This window comes from Pyxicephalus adspersus, chromosome 6, assembly GCF_032062135.1.
Source record: "Pyxicephalus adspersus chromosome 6, UCB_Pads_2.0, whole genome shotgun sequence".
NCBI classification, from domain to species: domain Eukaryota; kingdom Metazoa; phylum Chordata; class Amphibia; order Anura; family Pyxicephalidae; genus Pyxicephalus; species Pyxicephalus adspersus.
This window is the reverse complement of record NC_092863.1, coordinates 48752127-48771085: the sequence shown is the minus strand read 5'-3', so window position 1 is coordinate 48771085 and position 18959 is coordinate 48752127. Positions and strand designations below refer to the sequence as shown.

At 36.5% G+C, this 18959-nt stretch overlaps 1 long non-coding RNA gene across 1 annotated transcript; it reads right to left on the bottom strand.

Moving 5' to 3' along the window:
- Positions 1 to 257: 257 nt before the first annotated feature.
- Positions 258 to 2520, bottom strand: LOC140332540 (uncharacterized). The gene is made up of 3 exons (XR_011921160.1): positions 2412 to 2520; positions 2187 to 2277; positions 258 to 725 (listed from the first exon to the last, which is right to left on the bottom strand). It is a non-coding gene; the product is annotated as an uncharacterized lncRNA (long non-coding RNA).
- Between the last annotated feature and the right edge of the window lie 16439 nt (positions 2521 to 18959).

The following is an 18959-nucleotide window of genomic DNA, read 5'->3' as shown; positions in this document are numbered from 1 at the left end:
AAGGAGAGTGATTCAGTTTTTTAGCAAAACACTATTCAATTCACACATTTCTAACATTATTAGGAGGGGTGTAGTCATAAAAAAGAAGGTGGGGCATGGTAATAATGAAGGCTAGCCATGATGAGTGCGCAGGGAGAGCCTATATGCAAGTCCTGAAAAAAAGTTCCAGGTTTGCTGGATCACCCAGCTTCACTGATGAAAGTGTATCCTTTCCAGCCTTGGAGAGATTTAATAAATCAGTCCCAAAGAAAGAAGCCTACAATAGATAGCATTGAGAATACTTATTCTACTTGGTAGTTCTAAGTTACTCATTGTAAAAATATCCTTATCTCCACCACTTCTAAACTGGTAGAAAGATTTTATGTGATCTTATTCAGTTTCACTTGTTTAAATGAGTGACAGGAAATAGAATCAACAGTACAATTCAAGCAGAAAGCACAGATACCTACAAATGTTCCCAATCTACTGTCCAAACTCAGTTTAAGTGATTTTTTTCATTTCTAGTCATCTGCATGCATTTCACATGTGTATAACATTCTTTGGTGTTCAGACCTCTGTGCTCAGCTACCAGTTGGGTTGTCTAATACCTTATGAGTTTTGCTTGATATTTTATCTTTATATCAATGAACTTAATTTATCTGTCAGAATTATTGACATAAAATGAGATGGCTTGAATGGCATCGTCAAAGAGGTATGAATAATCTTTGCAGATGGCATAGTGAGACCTGCAAGAAATGTGACAGCAGTAATTAGTTACTCTCATTGTGTATTACAGACTGCACCTGTGCACAAGAGATCCTATTAAATCATTAGTTCTACATGGCATTTGTTCTACTTGGAAGCTGGATGCAGCTCGCCAACTTTCACCCTCCCATTTTCCTGCCTGAACATTGTACTACATACAGTTCTCTGATACTGCTACCTGAAGCCTACAAGATGTTGCCTTTTAGCTGCTGAACTCATCCAGCTGGGGAATCACTTCAGCCGTGGGCGGCATTGATTGTGATGCAGTAAACTGCCAGGAGGATAAGCGTACAGGCATGGCACAGAGTAATAACTTAATTATCCAATACTGTGATAGTGGCGTTTTCTTACTCTATAAAAGCAGCAATCATCCACAGAAAAGTAAGTACCTAAATGAACATATCTATTCAGTGTTTATAGAAATGGGTTATTAAAGATTTACTCATTATAAAGTCTCATGCACCAATGTTCCCAATTAAATTAATTAGGGTTAATTTGCTTTATTTTTAAATATACTAAAAGTACATGTAAAATAATAAATAATATATTTGTACTCAAAGCAGTCTTTGAAATTCTACTGCCTCTTCCCTCTTGTAATGTTGGATCCATTTAAAGCAGAACTAAACTCGCCTCTCGTTTGGCTATCCCACCTCCTTATTGGCCATCTCACTTCATTTTGATTCACCAAGCTGGAATGACATAATTCCTGTCTACATGCTCAGCACCCAAGAATGCTGGGATCATGCGCTGAGCTGTAAATGAGCACCTTCGTGTGCATTTAACAGAAAATTGCAAACTGGCTGGTAAGTTTCCTTTATTGCAGAAGGGACACCGCCTATCTAATCTGCTATAAAGAGCAACCTACTCTGAAATTTTTGTTTTCAAATATAGTTCCGCTATGAATAATTTATTTGTGTATAAAGGATACAACAAAAAGAGAAATAAAGTTTTTTATATATATAAAAATATATTTTTTTATATTGTATTATATTAAAATAAGTACAAGAATTCAATAACACAATTGATATGCTAAAAGTATACAATCTTAGAATAAATCTCTTGTATCTCTTCCTCCAACTTTATTGTATTCATACAGAGAGGAGGGGTCTTTTGTCTTCAAAGCCAGATAGTAACATCTATAAATTCTGTTAGATACATACGGTATGTTGGTATTTTTTGTCCCCTAGACCTTAGAAATTATAATAGTAATGGTATATCATTATAATCAATAGAACCTTATGAAATAATATGGTTATATATATTGCACATATATTCACATCGCATCCTATACACCATAAAGCAAACTTATAGTAGTATCTTATTGGCCTTACTCTACAATAAATTGTCATATCAACCCCGTATAAAATACTTACAAGTCATATACATATATAATCAATTCAAGTGTGTTCTATAAATAAAAGATAATAGAAATGAAAACTTACTTAGTGTTTGTTACTACAAATCACAAATACCATAGAAAAATAACTTCTGCTTGTTTTGCCTGGAAATGGCTGGTTGAACAGGTTGGCCTTTCTAAACATAAAGAAAACCCATTATAAGGGAAATAGGATTGGGGTTGCACTATGGTGATACATATATACATATACGTATGACCAGGTGTAAAATATCTTAAGGTATTATACATAACATTTTTCAGTTTCACTTACTGTGCTTAATGAAGTTTGTTGTTTAGGATATCCAATGAATGCAATCAAGTTTAATCACCAATTACACAACAAATACTCAAATAAGTTGTATAGTTCCACTATATTACTGATGGTTTATCTCCACCTGTAGAAATAAAAGCCTAAAGTAGTAATTCACATTGTAATCATGCACTACCCCAAGAAGGATGCAGTCAGGTTATAGAAATCAAGAGGAAAAATCAGGTATTTCGGTCCCCAACGTTTAAAATCCAACAAAATTCTCACCTAACCTCAACCTAAAGCTCTATGCAATGCCTCATTTCTTTAATGTGTCTTACTTTCAGGTAGCTGCTGCAATTAGAGGAGGAGCACAGCCCAACAGAAAGCGTAACTGTAGTGCTGATTAGAAACTCCAATATGCATTGAAAACTGAGAGCTATAAAAAAGTCAGTAGTTTCCCATTAGGAAGTACCGGTATGTCATATATTAAACAGCTGCAATTAACAGGAAAGACCCCTACCAGAAATATTAAAAAACAATATTTTATTTTAAGCGAAAATGTCTCTTAAAATTCTATATATTTAGTTGTGATTTTGTACTGTGTTATGTCTGGTTTAATAACTAGTTATGCCCTTTAAATGGAAAGTATATTTACAATTAGTACATGGTTAAAACAATTCATGTAAAACTTTTATATCTTCCTATATTTGTTATGGTATTAAATGTAAATATTTAAAGATTAGACACTAGGAGCAGGCTTAAAATAACTCTTCCTATCAACTACACAGGAGGACTATTGTTTTCCTTGTCAGAAGACTGTGGGAAGAAGCACAACCATTCTAGGGCACCATGAAGGAATAAGCAGCAAATGCACATGAAAGAAATAAATATGGTTGCTCCATGTATGCATATAATTGCAAGCACAGAACTAAAGTTTGAAAACATTGAAAATCATTATTATGAATCCTTACATAAAACAGATCAATTTTACAGCACTAAAGGCAGGTTCTGGGCTGCCTCCAAATTGTCTGATCCCTTGCAAGCTCCCCATGTGTGGCACCCTGCCAGCCGCTTTAACACTTGCATGGCTATTGAAATGAGCTTTGAATAGGTGACACGTTGAAAAATAAATTTCTGTCACTGTTAAAAACCCTATTACCAGACACTTTTCTGATTTTTGCAGTAACAAAGTTTGTACAGTAGTACACAGGGTGTTATGTATATAAATGATGTGTTGTAAAAAGGTATTTCTGAACCACCTAAAATTTCAGTTCAGTTACAGTCATTAACTTGGGGTGTCCCTGGAAAAGGAAGTGGATGCAGAAATATAGGAGTAGGATGGACACGTGTCAGAGGTTGGTAAACCCCCCACAGCTCTTGGTGGTACCACAAATTTCACAGGTGGACCCCTTGTGGTTTGCTGCCCAGCCCAATTTGTAGGGGTTTTAAGGAGGGTATTAGAAAGAAAACCAAAACACAGATAACAGTGTTGAATAAACTGAAACTAGTTGAGACTCATACTACTAGAGAAAACCTTTTCCAATTCGCTAACATTTCTTTAAAAAAAATATAGGTTTTTATTGACACCGAGCAGATTAGGCTTGGTTTCGCTGTAAACGTGACCCTTAATGTTTCCAAAACACCACAAGCACTGGAATAAAGGACCACAATAAGCTGTGATTTTAAGTATTTGTGTCTTTGTCATATTATCACTAGCCCACATGTAATGGGCTAGCCTTACCACTGTACATATTTGTACCTTTATTTTAATTAACATTTTGTGGTCAATACAATGTGTGGTCTTTCCATACTATTTTGGTGCAATTGACTGGGGTAGTGGCTCTCCGAATACCAGAATAACTTACCTATTGATTTCAGTGGCGTTGGATTCAGGATACCCTGAAACCAGAAGCAATTCAGCAATTTAACATCTTGAAAACATGTCAGTATTCAATTTTTAGATGTACAGTGACCCAAAAAAGTAGCCAGAGAAAAACAATTTAACCACAAGATTAAAGCATAGCAAATTTTTAAATATTTCTGTGTTGGGAAAAACAAACTAATATTAGGCTAAAACAGACTTTCCATTTGTGGTGGTTAGAGTCCTTTCCACCTCAGACTCAACATAGCCATACTCCATGCAAGTTGATCTGAACATTGGTAAGGATCTTTTAAATGGCTGATAAAATTGGCAGCAACACATATCAGTTGATGGATATACAAAACAGATCATGTGATCAAATTGCAAAAAAAAAGTGGGGTAATTTAGCATCTCCATGGGTGAAATACTCAAATATTGAAAGCCACTAGATCAGCAATAGGACTTTTTCTGATACCAATCTCCCAGTATCGCCTCTAAAAAAGCACTCAGGCTGGGCCAATGGTCATGTTTCTAATTGATGACATTACATTACATAATGGTTCACTGACTTTTAAAATGAGATTTATCCTTCACTATATATATAGCATGGTTATAATTTACACCCCACAATAGTCTGTTTTCAGATGTTTCTCCTGTGGTCCCCTGTGGTAGAGATGTATTAGATTGTACATCATTCTATAAAACCTTTAGTTGTGTGCATTTAGTGTATTTTAAAAGAAGGAATAAAGGCTTGTTAAAGCACAAGTGAAAATACAGCAATGTAACCTTTTGTCACTGCCATTTTTATTTATGCTTTTGTGAACCAATAAAATAAGTACACAATTCCACATATCCTTGGGGTCTTGGTGGCTGTGTTTTGTTTTATATGGCAGAACAAAAAATAGTGCTGAAATAAAAAGCAATATTTCACACATTGTCACTGTGGATCAATATGTTACACAATAATCATATAATCTGTTCCAATGGCCTAGCAATTCTTGATGCAGAGACCTTACTTTCTAACTACACATATCCCTGGCATTCCACGGTTCTTATCACAAAAGAATTAGCTTCTAAACCTTTTACTGGGAAATCAATCTCTCAATGCTTAGCAAAGCATGATCACTATCAAGGACAAAATCTGTCACTAATCTCCAGCTTGAAATGTCTGGGCAAAGGTTTAGCACCTTTGAGTGCTTTCTGTGTCCATTTGTAGATTTACCTTGTAAAATCTGTATGGACAGAGCACTTGTAAACACAAAGCAACTTCACTCAAGCTTTCAGAATGGCTGACTGTCACTGATTATATCCCATTTCAAGCAATTGTATGATTATTTTTCAATATATTTCACAGTTCTGCAGTTTAATGATTATCTTGGTATATATTTTTTACATTTGAATAGTTTATTCTTTTTTCTTATTTTATTGTAAAAAAATACTATCAATATATATGTCTATCTCTGGTTAAAAAAAATCAAACCTGCCCACCCATCCCATCTCAAATGGAAGATGGAATGATAGAATTTTAAATATCATCTGCCAGGTTCCTTTGCCAGTGATACCTTCCATTGATGGGAAAATGCCACCTCTGCGTGCTGGCTGGTACCTGCCTGTCCCCTTTTCTTGCCATCTTCTGGTCCAAAAGAACCACACAGCCAATAAGTAGTATCTACTCCAGCTAGGCAGCTAGGCAGTGACATGCAGACCTGTAGAATAACCTCATCAGGAAGACAGAAGGGAGTGGAGGGGGAGGATAATATTAAATCAGTGAAATGGTTGGTCCAAAGAAACAGTTGCAAATTTCTTAAAGTTAATTTCCATTATAATAATAACCCCCTAACATCTACCACTCCTGTCTAGCAGATTGTTGGGAATAAAATGGTGTACAGCTTTTTGATACTCTTTTCTTTTTCTGTTTTTATTTTTGGCAGTGTCTTCTTTGGGTGTTTTATGTCAAACAACTTACTGACTGTGCACTGGTTGGTCACATCAGAAAGAGAGGGCTAATCTGCAGAGCTGGATTAGCAGTTCCTAGTCCTGGAAGTAGCATTGGATTTAGGCAAATACATTTAAATTCACAAGGTGAGAAAACTAAAAAGCACAGGGAATGGGTTGGAGGGGGTGGGAGGAAGATAGATTACCCAGAGATGAGATTTATCAATCCAGACCTGCTACATTGTTCAATTTTTTGTCCTGACTGGGGGGCCATCTTGTGTGTTTGATGCCTATCTTCTGATTGCTGTCTAGTTGGGAAAATATTATAAAAGACAAGCCAGAAATGTTTTTATCTGCCTTCTGCATAGTCACTATAAATAAATATTAAAATAAATGCCCAGTCCAGTCCCAACTTGTGGGATGTACTTACAGTTCTAGCCTTTGTCCTAAAACTATTGGACACCATAAAAAGTGAGTTTAAAGAACTAACATATATGTAGTCTACAAATAACCACCAAATAGCCACTTTACTAAATGGTAAAGACAACAGGTGGACAATGGACAGCACAGTGGGGAAAGAACCAAAACATGATTTAAACTCTTCTTGGTGAGTGTTGTCACTTTTTTTCTGTACCGTCAAAAGAAGGTCACAACGAATTCTTGCTATCTTCTTAACAGCCAACTTGGCACATGTGCACTACTATCTGTTGCATGTACCTACCACAAATCAATTCACATGGCCATAAAAATGTAGGTTTCGCTTGCTCTAAAAATATAAAATGAATGTAATGAGGTGCTAAGGTCACTCGCTGTTTTGACCAGAGCACCAACTTGTAAGTGAAGCCCCTATCCGCCTGTGTGGCAAAAAGGTAATTATCTGTAAATAGCTTCCAGAAACCTCAAATCAATTTATGAAAACAAAAATTAACTTTCCTTATAAACATAATTACAGCGAGATGGCGGTGTGCAGGCCAACGCATGTTTTGGAAGCTGGGCAGGAAGCCAAATGAGTTTATTAGGCAATGTAATTAATAACAGTTTCTCTGGCTCCAGGAGGCTGTTAATGTTCAGGAGAGTGAGGCTGTAATAGAAAAGAATTGACAGGTTTAGGAAAACGTTTTGAGACGAGAACTTGCTGTGGTATCTAAAAGAGACAACCTACTGTACTGTTTAACAGATAATGCATTTTAAGTTAATATTGTAGCTAACTTTACAGTTCACTTGAGCTTTAAGTCTATCTGAAGCCATTTTTGTTCTAGTAAGAGTTTTAATGGGTGACAACCCCTGTCAGGTGTTATTTGCTGTCTTTGTCACAGTTAGGGATTTCCACTCTCTTTATTTGTCCTGGTGACTGCAGAAAAAGTTATAAGAAAATCCATCCCCTTGGAGACTGACTCGTGTTTTCCCCAGAGCAGGACATACACAAATTACCCTTCCAACACATGTCAGAAGGAGTTTGCAATTTATACCTACCTACAAAGCCCAGTAAAGTTGTTGATACCAAATAATTTCTATATTTATTGTATATAGAACTCTGCCAGCCTTGATTGGTTATCTTTTTGTGCTATATTAAATGTGCAGTACCATTGAAGGGGCATTTTGTTAGTCTGAAGACTCTGCTTAAGATGCCAAGGAAACAAAATATACCAGATGAGAATTTTGTGTGCCATGGCTAAAAATATCGACACTATCAGGTTTGTGGGTTCTGCATATATATGACCTAGTTTTGGTACCTTCATATGGCAAAAGGGTTTCATTCCTATATATACATTTTACCTGTTAACCAGACTTTATTATAAGCCTTACCTGTGCACAGGTCTTTATACAGGTACAGTATATGCGTCCCAACTGATGATCCTTCATACTCTGATACCCTCTGCAATGGGTGTCTGCTAGAGGGTGAAGGGGATGACTGCTGAAGAAGACTTTAAAAAGTTGCAAGAGCTACCTGCTTGTTTTAGGAAACCTATTAAACCATTTTAGTCAGGATTTAACATGTTTTAGTTAGTGTAATCTTCTGTGTTATGCTATAGATTTGCTGTACAAAGCCTTCCTGCACTGAAACTGCGTATGCTTGCCATCTTGTGCTGGACAACCCATTTGGACTGTTCCTGAGTGTTCCTGTCTCTTGCATGGTTTACCTCTGCCACTACCAGTTAGGCCTGCACCCTTACAATGTAAAGAGTAAGAGCAGTCACTAATCATTTTTATGAATTTGCCATATCATTAGCAACACTATGTTACATAGTACTCCTAAGACCGTATAGAACTATTCACAGCAGTTTGTGCACCATTTTTGACAATCTAAACTCACATATCTATTAGGTTGTATGATGTTGGAAGCCAACTGACCTACAGGTATGTTTTAGGTCTGCAATGAAAAAAATCTAAAGGAGGACAGATACAGTTTATAAATACTTTTTTACTGTTCAGTACATTGAGAGCAAGGTTTATTATAGTTTTTGCTTAATAACCCCCTGCTGAGGAGTTGCATTTTCCTTTTTATTTTTCTTGTTCATCCATGAACTCTACCTAGGTCTAATATTTTCATTTATTTATTAGATAGGACATGCAGTGGGATATATAAAATATTTTGTCAACATTATTTAGGCCTTCTATTCATTGTATGTAATCTCGAATGGACAGTTGCTAGAAATATACATAAATGCAGAGGAATAGCAAGCACCTAAATTCCTCATCTGCATTTATATAGCACCTGTAACTAGGGATCATATTATTACCTTGTTATTACTCTTTATGGTTAAATTATGTATGGTTGCAGGGATGACTTTGCTAAGTTATGAAAGGATAGCATTGATCTTAAACTGATAGAAAATTAGATTGTGTGCTTTTTCTTACAAAATGAGTGTTATCCGCATTTACTACGGGATGCTACAGCAAATGGTGTTCCCCCACTCATCCTAAAATATGTTGCATTAAAAGAAAAAAACTATTATAATTTGCTTTTTTTAGAAAGCAGCCACACCCTGAGTGGAAAAGCCTGTCCTTTGCCAGCAAGCTAAATACCTTTTGTCCTTTTATAGAAGCAGAGTATTGCTAGGTCTGCAATCAGCAATACCCCTGCTGCTCCTAGATATATCTAGTTTTAAGTTTTGTCAGACGTCTGTAGAGAGACAGCTGTTCCACTTAGAGCAAGGGTCCTTATCGACAGCATGCTGATAGTGGGGCAAACTTTTTTAGACAGGCTGGTAAAACACTGTAAGACTTTGTGCACCTTATTCTGAATGAGCAGTAAAAGCACTTTAAGACAAGTATTTATTTACCTACTCATTACTATGTACTCGGTGCTGTAAACTATAGACTGAAATCAACTGAAACCCAAATTCAAAGTCATTGTTTTGATCTTAACACAGAACTTACACCAAAATGGATGGTTCATTTCTACTTCCCCAATCACCCACTACACTATATGTATGGGAGAAAAATATCCGTAAAAGAAAAGTTAGAACTACCTTACCTCAATCTTTTTCCTTTTAGCTGGGGAAGTCACTGTCCTTAAATACATTTATTAAGAGCATGGAACAGACAAAATCTAACAAGAAAACACTTTTGAATTGGAATGGAGAGTCTTTTCATGAGATGCCACAATACTAATCGGTGCTCCCCCCCCAGAGGGGTCCTTCTCCTGACCCTGCTCGGGGTGGCACCGGCCAGAGCCCGGAACACCCAAAGGGCCAGAGAAACATCCGTATTAGGCTGTATACGGCCTGCGGGCCGTAGTTTGCCCATGCCTGGTATAGACTCTAAAATCACTTTGACTGTAAAACTTAATATACACAAGGATACATGCTTCTCATTTTGCACTTGATCAGACAGTTCAGTTACATTTCTGATCAGTAAAGGCCAATAGTCCATAATACAAGACATGAGTTGTATAATATTGATGATTATCAGCTCATTAAATCCACCTACATCTGACCTAAAAGCAAAAAATCAATCACTTCCAAATGATAGGCTATTAACTTTTCTTCTGATTCACTTCAGATCCAATGCAATTGGAGCGAAGAACTGTGATATACCTGCAAGTGTTAAATTTACACTTTATTTAGCATGCATACATTTACCATAAGAAAATAAATCTATTGTTAGGTCCAGGTTAAGAAAATTATGCTATTGGAAATACCTATTTTAAAGAGGAACTGAACTCTGGAAGCTATACCTAAAAAGGAAGGCAGCAGCATTGTCTATACTTTTAATCTCTACAAACCTGTTTCCTTTGCAAAAAGTATGCAAGCAGGGTAAGAAAAAAACAACCCAATTTAAAAATTGGTTTAGAAAATGAAGTTAATAAATGTAGTGTTCACTAATACAACTTCAAATGAATAAAGATGATGTAACTGAACTGTTACATTTACTGAGCAATTTTCTGGCACACAATTGTTATTGCCATCCAATTAGCAATTACTGTTCTAACAAAAAAATCCTACTCCAGATCAAGTCCTGTTGTGCGTTTAGTATGCAAAGCAAAGGCTGATTAAAGTCAAAGTGACAACAGTCCATAGATGCATTAACTAATAAATTACTAATTCCATTCTGACTAACACTACTGATCAATTTTACAAGTAGCCAAGCCCTTATGCCAATGATATTTATTACATTCACATAGTATATTTGTACTGTGCACTGAAAACCCTGAGTGCATTGAATGTCAAATGCTGTCTAATTAAAAAAAATCTGTCAATTTTTATTATGAAAGTACTGAGTCCTTAAAAATTTGCTGCTAGCAAAGAAGGGTTGTACTATCAAATAAATGTAAAAAATTGCATATATTCTGTCTATACCCAATGCTCTCTAATATTAATGCTCCAACAAAATTTAAATAATAAAATATGCATAAACCAATCAAATCACATTATATTTATTTATTGTCTAAAAGAAAATTGGCCAGTCTTTTTACAAATTCCATAGACAATAGTCAGCTAGCTACCTTGGGGGACTGTACAGACATGACATCTTTAAAAAGAACTGGCAATAAATGTTAAAGATCATACATACTTAAATTATTTGCAATAATATAACATAATTTTTTACTTACCGTATATACCCGGAAATAAGCCGTCTTTTTCAGCACCCAAAATGTGCTGAAAAAGTCACCCTCCGCTTATACACCAGTCAGGCTCCCCGGCATGGTTACCCAGTGCTCCGACGGAACTAAATTACCTTGCCGAAAAGCCATGCTGGGGGGGGGGGGCTTCTTTTGACCGTCCTAAGGAGGATTGCTGCTGAAGTACAGTGTACTTACCTTGTCTTACCTTGCCTTGCCTTGTCGGTACCTGCGACAGCGTGACTTCAGACCGTGACCTGTGTAACACCTCTGCAGGGTAGAACTTCAATACCGTGCGCACCCTTTACTGAATTAATTTTACAAGTAAAGAGATTCCTAAATATTATCCAGCCTGCAAATGATCAGCCAGCTGTGCATATGAAGTTAATTCTGAACTTTTTTGTTGTATTGGAAATTAACATCTAATCTTCTTGTTGACCAGCCAAGCTTATATTGAATATGAATTGGTATTATCATTAGGGTTCAGGTCCTGCATGTAGCAGTCAGGCTGTACAGCCTAAATGCAGTAAACAAAGTGGGGTCAACATCCTGGCTGTGTTATCTAATTCCTGGCTGTGCCTAAATAAGCAAGTAAGCTGCTTAAACTCCGTATAAGATGGGTGGAAGATATCGGTTCCAATGAGGCAACTCACTGAAACTTGTATCACTGGAAGCAATGCCTAATGAAGTTGCACTTGAAAAAAACACTTTTCCATTTTTTTAGAGACTTTTATTTAGCTTTAAAAATATACCTCTTGGGGTATATATTCGGCTTATACGCGAGTCAATCAAATTTTCCTGTTTTCCAAGGTAAAAATAGGTACCTTGGTTTATACGCGGATCGACTTATACACGGGTATATACGGTATTTAGCTTTTCAGTGACATAGGAATGTTCATATTCGATTGGTGCTCAGCTTAAGCACATCACATGATTTCTATCTCTGAAGATGGGGAAACACAGAAAAGATTGAATATGGATAAATCACCAGTCTTCAAAAACACAGATTCTAGGGTCTTAGTGTTACATCTTAGATATAATATGTAAATAATCAATATTCAGTCTCTAGATAATTCTTCAACCATTTACTGTTTCAACCAGTGAAAATCCTACTGCAGATCTGGCCCTGTAGTGCATTTAGTATTTAAAGCAAAGGATGATAAAAGTCAAAGTGACATTAGTCCATAGAGGCATAGTATAATATATTCAATCCTTTCTGAGTAATACTACTGATCAACACATTTAACAAGTTCAAAGAGCTGTAATTAACTGCAGCCAAGTAAAGTTCACTGAAGTTAAATGAATGCTGTTTTACTTAATGATAGAGTTCATTATGAAAACAGCTAATCACTATTCTCTTTCTCTGTCTTTCTTCCAAACTTAAGATTGCAGCAGATACTGGAAAAAGTCTTGGCACTTGCAAAGTGCTATTATAGAACTTATGCAAAGTACTAAGCAAGAGGAAACACGCTGAGTGCACACTACAGCAACCAACACCAAAAAATCAATGAATTCAGACCAGTAAGAGATGGATTCCAATGATGGTTCCTATGTGTGTCTTTCCATTTAGTGCTATTTTAGAGAATCAGTCTGGTTATATCCTATACACACATCCTAAACTTTCATGTAACATACGAAACATTCATTGATAGTTCAATAGGCACAAATAGCAATCATTCAAGTATTTGTTTATGATAGTGAGACAAGTAAAAGCCGGATTATTACTGGTTGGTGGAGCTAATGCTTTGCCCCATGCATTATGTCTGCAAATATTGTATATATTGTTAATGTATCTTGCTTTGCAGCACTAAGGTTCCAGGTTGAATTTCAACCAAGACATTAAGATTTTGAAGTTTATATTTTTTCCCTGTGTTGGCAAGATTTTACTCCAGGCATTTTGGTTTTCCCCCACATCCCAAAACATCCTTCTAGGTTTATTATCTTCCTTACAAAATTGTCATAGGACCGTGCTAATGGCATATAACAATGTTAGGGACATTAGATTGTAAGTGCCTCAAAGGTACAGTTAGTGACATGATTATGGGCATATTACAGCAGCGCTGTATAATTACAAGATAATAAAAATGGATGATCTATCTCATCTCTCACTCTTCTTGTCTTCCCTTTTAATGTGGTTATGGCAAATCCCAACCACATTGGTAGTAAGGAAAGGTCCCATATATTGCTTTAAAAGAATCCTATAAGCCTAAATAAATAAGAATAGTTACTGCTTTATTATTTGCGGACAGCAAACCCTGCATCAGAAGCCAGCAAAGGGATGACCCTGAAAGCTGAACACAAGATAGCCTTGAGAATAGAATAGACCCTTCTGGTTTGAACCAGGTGAAATAATAATCCAAGATGGTGGACAGTCATTGTCATGCCACAAATGTTGACATGTGCTTTATCCACCCCATTAACTGTTTCACATCATCATTTAAACTGTTGATTGGATAATTATTGTTGCCCACCAAATTCTATTTCCTTCCCTTATAGTGCTTTATTACATGTCATTCTTCATATATATAGTTAGCATGTTTATGTTAATTAGAACTTCTCCTTTCTAACTTCTGTGTAGAGTAATGTTCTCTGTTAAAAAGTCTACCTAATCCTAGTTTGGATCTACTGTCTCTAATCACTAAAGTCTGACCTTTAGGACCCCCCCCCCAAAAAAAATTGAAGAGTAAAGACAGGTTTTTATTGGATGGCATACCCTGAATGGTAATATTTCAAAGAGGTCATTGCCTCTCCAATGTAATAAATACCTAATCACCAGTGATTGTTCTATAATAAAGATTAAATACATAGTATATAGAAGTATTATTTACATCATCTAGCAGAGTTTACTAATAACACAGTGACAGCAAGTATAAAAAAGTAAACTCCACTAAAAGTAAATCCATTACATGTGAGTTGGGTTGGATTAAGAATTTGAAATACTCACCCCTGTCCTGTCATTCCTGAGATCTGTCATTATGAACAATCCTGCACTGAGCACTTCTGCTAACTGCCCGCTCAGCTTACACTTAAAGGTTGTCAGAAAATGTCATCACCAGCTTCAGAGGGAAGTTATAGTTGCAGCTCCTTTACATATTCAGAGCAGGCGGGAGTATAACAAGAACAAAGGAATTTTATATACATCATTCTCCTAACAGTACTGCAAAATGTTCTTTCCAAGCATTCACTTAGATTATTACAGTGTACTTCAAGACAAATACTGACATTATTCGCATTATGTAAACAGGTTTCCTCTCCTCCTGTATCACTGTCTGTATTAGTCTGTCATTTGCAATTCCTATTTAATGTACAACGCTGCATAATATGTTGGCGCTATATAAATCCTGTTTAATAATAAATAATAATAAGTTACTAAAATCTTTGTTATCTATAAATGTACATATTTCCCCATGTACATAGAAAGAGAAATAAATATTTAATTTTTGACAGGAACTAGCATTTCACTATTAAATTATTGGAGAAGAGATTAGCTGTGTGCTAGAAATTTAGTAACTTTCACTCTTTTCTAGGTCACTTTAGATTTAAACGTATTGGGCCTGATCAATTAAAGTTCTCCAAGACAGGAGAAGATAGACTATCATGGGAGAATCTGAATGATCCAGCAAATCTGGAATTAAAAAAAAAAAATAACGCCCAATCTTAGAGTAGATAAAGCTTATGATAAGTAAATGATCCAAGTATTCTAGGTTTCAAGGCTTGTGGAACGTCTCATGAGAATCATTGATTGTACAGGTGACATTATCACTAACCATGATTCAGTTCAACTTAGCTTTAACAGGATCAAGGGTAATACTCGATTACCATTAGTATATAGTGACAGTGGTATGGTCTTCAAGAAAAATGTAAAGGATCTGAAGCTTGACATGTTTTGATGGGGCTAGGTCCCCTTGAATACATATTCATAAATGTTATTAAAACTTTTTATAAAGGGTATTAAAAGTAATGTTATTGCCATTATTAAAGAAAATCTGCCATCCTCCTCAGTAATATAATGTCTAGGTCAGGGTTTTTTTTTTTACAGAAGAGTTTCGCCTTCCCATTGAGCATAATGTCTAAGTCAGAGTTTCATTTTGCCACTACGAGATTCTGTCTCTTCTTGGTCTTTCTTATCAAGATCTAGCACAAAGTTTGCTGAATGCCTGTTATATCTGTTATATTTATTTAGAATACCATGCCAAATATAAGTTTTAGTGATCCTGGTCCAGTTGAAATCCTATCTATTTGATTTCCCATGTAAGCATTTCTTGGCAACCACCCCTGCCCCATCTCCCATGCTCCCAGAAACATCTCCAATGTTCATGTACTCCTGAACTTCTTTCTAAACTTCAATGTCCCAATATGATTGACATATGTGTTCTTTTTTTTCCTGGGCCCTCCCCAACATCTTTACAGTCTGAGATCATTGGAAGAGCTGGGGAATGTGTTAGAAGTTATGTTGATCACAGTACAAATGACACACTCCCCACTCCCCACTGTCTTAGAAATACCTGCTTCAATATAGATTAGTCATTGTGCTAGATCCTAATTTTCTAGCAAATATTGCTTCTCTTAGACTCTTCTGTAGCATTGTTTGTAATATCCCCAACCTTTCCTATTTTGAAGTAAGCACACTTTTGCTATTCTAAATAAACAGATAAAAAGTACCTGCAGCAGCCTACCAAATCCCACTAGGCTCTTCTGAAAGGCATAACCCCAACTTTAATTGATATTGGCGATCCTTTGCTGCCTGCTGCACATTACTGTCAGCCAATGTGACCTCTGGTCATAATGACTAAGCAGTAGAAATGTCTCTCAGAACCACCCTCTAAGTGCCATGCCAATCATACTTGGCAACTATTTCAAAGTCACAGCATGACACAGACTATGTTCAGAGTATGGAGCACAGCTGCCATGTGATCTCAGTATCACCCCAACAATCTTCTGCACTGTGCTAGATCAAGCTGTCCCCCAGAGTACACTGCTCTGTGCACTTTTATTGATGACTACTATTACTCTGGGACAATGTCATTTCACTGGGTGTCATTCAGCCTTGAAGACTAGTGGCATCTAGTGAGAGATGAATAGTGGTTAAGTATTGCAGCCAGAGATGCTCTTTTACTTTTATGATTTTTATTAAAGTTAGGCATGGGTGTCTGGAACAAAATGTTGCTGACGCTAAAGCTTAAGGATGTTGTTGATCCTTTGCCTAGTAAACAGCCAGCTGGTATTGTGAAAAGAAAAATGAATAAGGCTTCTGCAAACAATTCTGGAAGAAAATCAGATTCAGAGTGGCCGGAAGGTATGGTTGGTGAGTTATGTTCTTTTTTTTTCAAAGCACTAAAAACATAATCACAAGCACAAATTACCATTACACTTCCTGCTTTACAATTAGGGTGAACCAACACATAAAAACATCTCACCCAACCATTCCTGTTTATTCCAATAAAAATATGCTGGTTAGAATGGCCCAGGGAAATATAGTTTATTTCAGGGGTAAGGGACAGCTCTTCTAGTATGTTTAAACCATGTTTAATTTCAGAGTGTCTGGCTAACAGTCACCTGCCTTAGCCCACATACATTAGATTGTCAATTTGACTGAAAGTGAATGTGAATATCATTTGGTCTTACACTCTATCTATCCCCATACACCCATCAATACAGAGATTATATTCTAAAATCTTTTTTTATTAAGGACATATTTGGAAAGTGGAAATCATTTTAAACAACTGTGAGCAGACAGGCTGCCCTGCACAGATAGTTTTTGACAAAAATGAGGTCCTGGGCAAACTTGGGCTTGGGAGAAGGTAAGGACCCTGGGCAATAGCTCATTTTGCTCTTCCTTATATCAAGTCCTGCTTACCTGCCTGATCACAGTCTTCAGAAGAACATACACAGACCTGCACATGCATACATGCAAAAGTGCTGGAACAAATTAACTCCTGTGTGATTGCAATCAGGGCAGGTCCTCAACCCAGAAAAGGACCAAGTGAAGATGTTGGAGCAGCCAAGGGAGAAAAGAAAGGTAGCTTACTTCCACATTGAGTCTGTTTGAAACCCTGCCAGACAAGTGAAATGTAAGTTCTTGTATACACCATATTTGCAACTACAGCTGAGTATCAGTAGCAGCAATAATAACATTGCACCAATGACTTTTTGATCTATGTGTGCATATGGCAAACCTTAAGCTGCGTACACACTTGCAATTTTTGTCGTTGGAAAGGATCTTTCACGATCCTTTCCAACGACAAGGGACTGCACGATGCATGAACGGTTCATGCTCTATGGAGAGGGGAGAGGGAGAGCGACAGAGCGGCACCCTGCTGCGCGCTCTCCCCCTTCCCTTTCTTTAGGATCGGTCGTCGTCCATCGTCCGTGGATCCGGCAGGTCGGTTGTTCGGACAATGGACGACACCGACTGTACACACGGCAGATTTTCGCCCGATATTTGGCCGATGCCGATTATCGGGCAATAAAAATCTGCCGTGTGTACGTAGCTTAAAGCAAAACTCAAAGAAATAAAATTATATAAATATAAATGGCAACACATAAAAGTAAACTACACTTCCCAATATATAGATACATATTTTTTTTTTAGGATTTAATTAAGAAGGGAAAATGTAGTAATTCCCTGTACAACTTTTTTTACTTTAGCAGTTTATCTTCAAGAATTCCTTTTTAAAAATAAGATATAAAAACATTTTTTATAGGATGTTGTTTATCTACTAGTAATGTACTAGTAGTATCTAGAAGTTTTATAATATACTCCCAAAAAAGTGGACACACCCCATGCCTATTTTTCCTGCCCAGTTTCCTTTTAAACCAGTGAATATTTTATACATGAGTAACTGTGACTCCTGTCCAGCAATGCTTTTCCTATTTGCAGAAACACAGGCAGCATGGAAGTCCCTTGGTTGGCAATGTCAAACATTGCTTTGAGTTTCTACTCAGTCTTTGCTTGCCTAAAGCAAGAAACTGAAGCAGCAGCAGACCCAATAACCTAAAGAAATTGGAGGCAGTTACTAAAAACTGTAAATGATATCTGCAGATGATCTCAGTTGTCTAATTTGTTATAACTTGCACATTTTCAGTACCAACATAAATATAAAATAATGACTTTTATAAACTTATTCCAAATGGATATCCTTAAATATAGAAAGATGTGGAGATAATTAAAGGCTTTCCATAAAACTTAGTAGGGGCAGATACAACTTTGCTTCTACGCGAACTTGGCAATTTAGTGGATTTATGGCACAGGATTAGTAGATTTGGGAAAGGTGCATGTATTGCCAGGATGTACTAAATACAACCTACACTTTAAGATAAACATTGCACCATCACGTCATCAGTATATAGTTTCTCTTTAAAGCAGCCTTGATAAAGTTCCCATTGTTCTGTTTCACCACTGAGGTTGGGGATGAATTGACCTCCAGATGGTTTGAGAAGTGATCTAACATAAACCAAACTGCTGGTTAAAGGAAATATTATTTTGGAAGCTGCTTTTGATGACCTCTCCCCTTTAAAAAAGTTAGTAGCCTGATTCAGTGGCTTCAATCATTTTCAAACTTGAAACAAGCATCTAGATCAGGAGATTTAACTTACCTGTGAATTTGGGTGTTTTTATATGAAACAGATCAAAACTTAACAATTATTGAAGCCAAATACATTCAAAGCACCAGACATTTAGGAAATAATTTATCAGTGGCAACTTTTA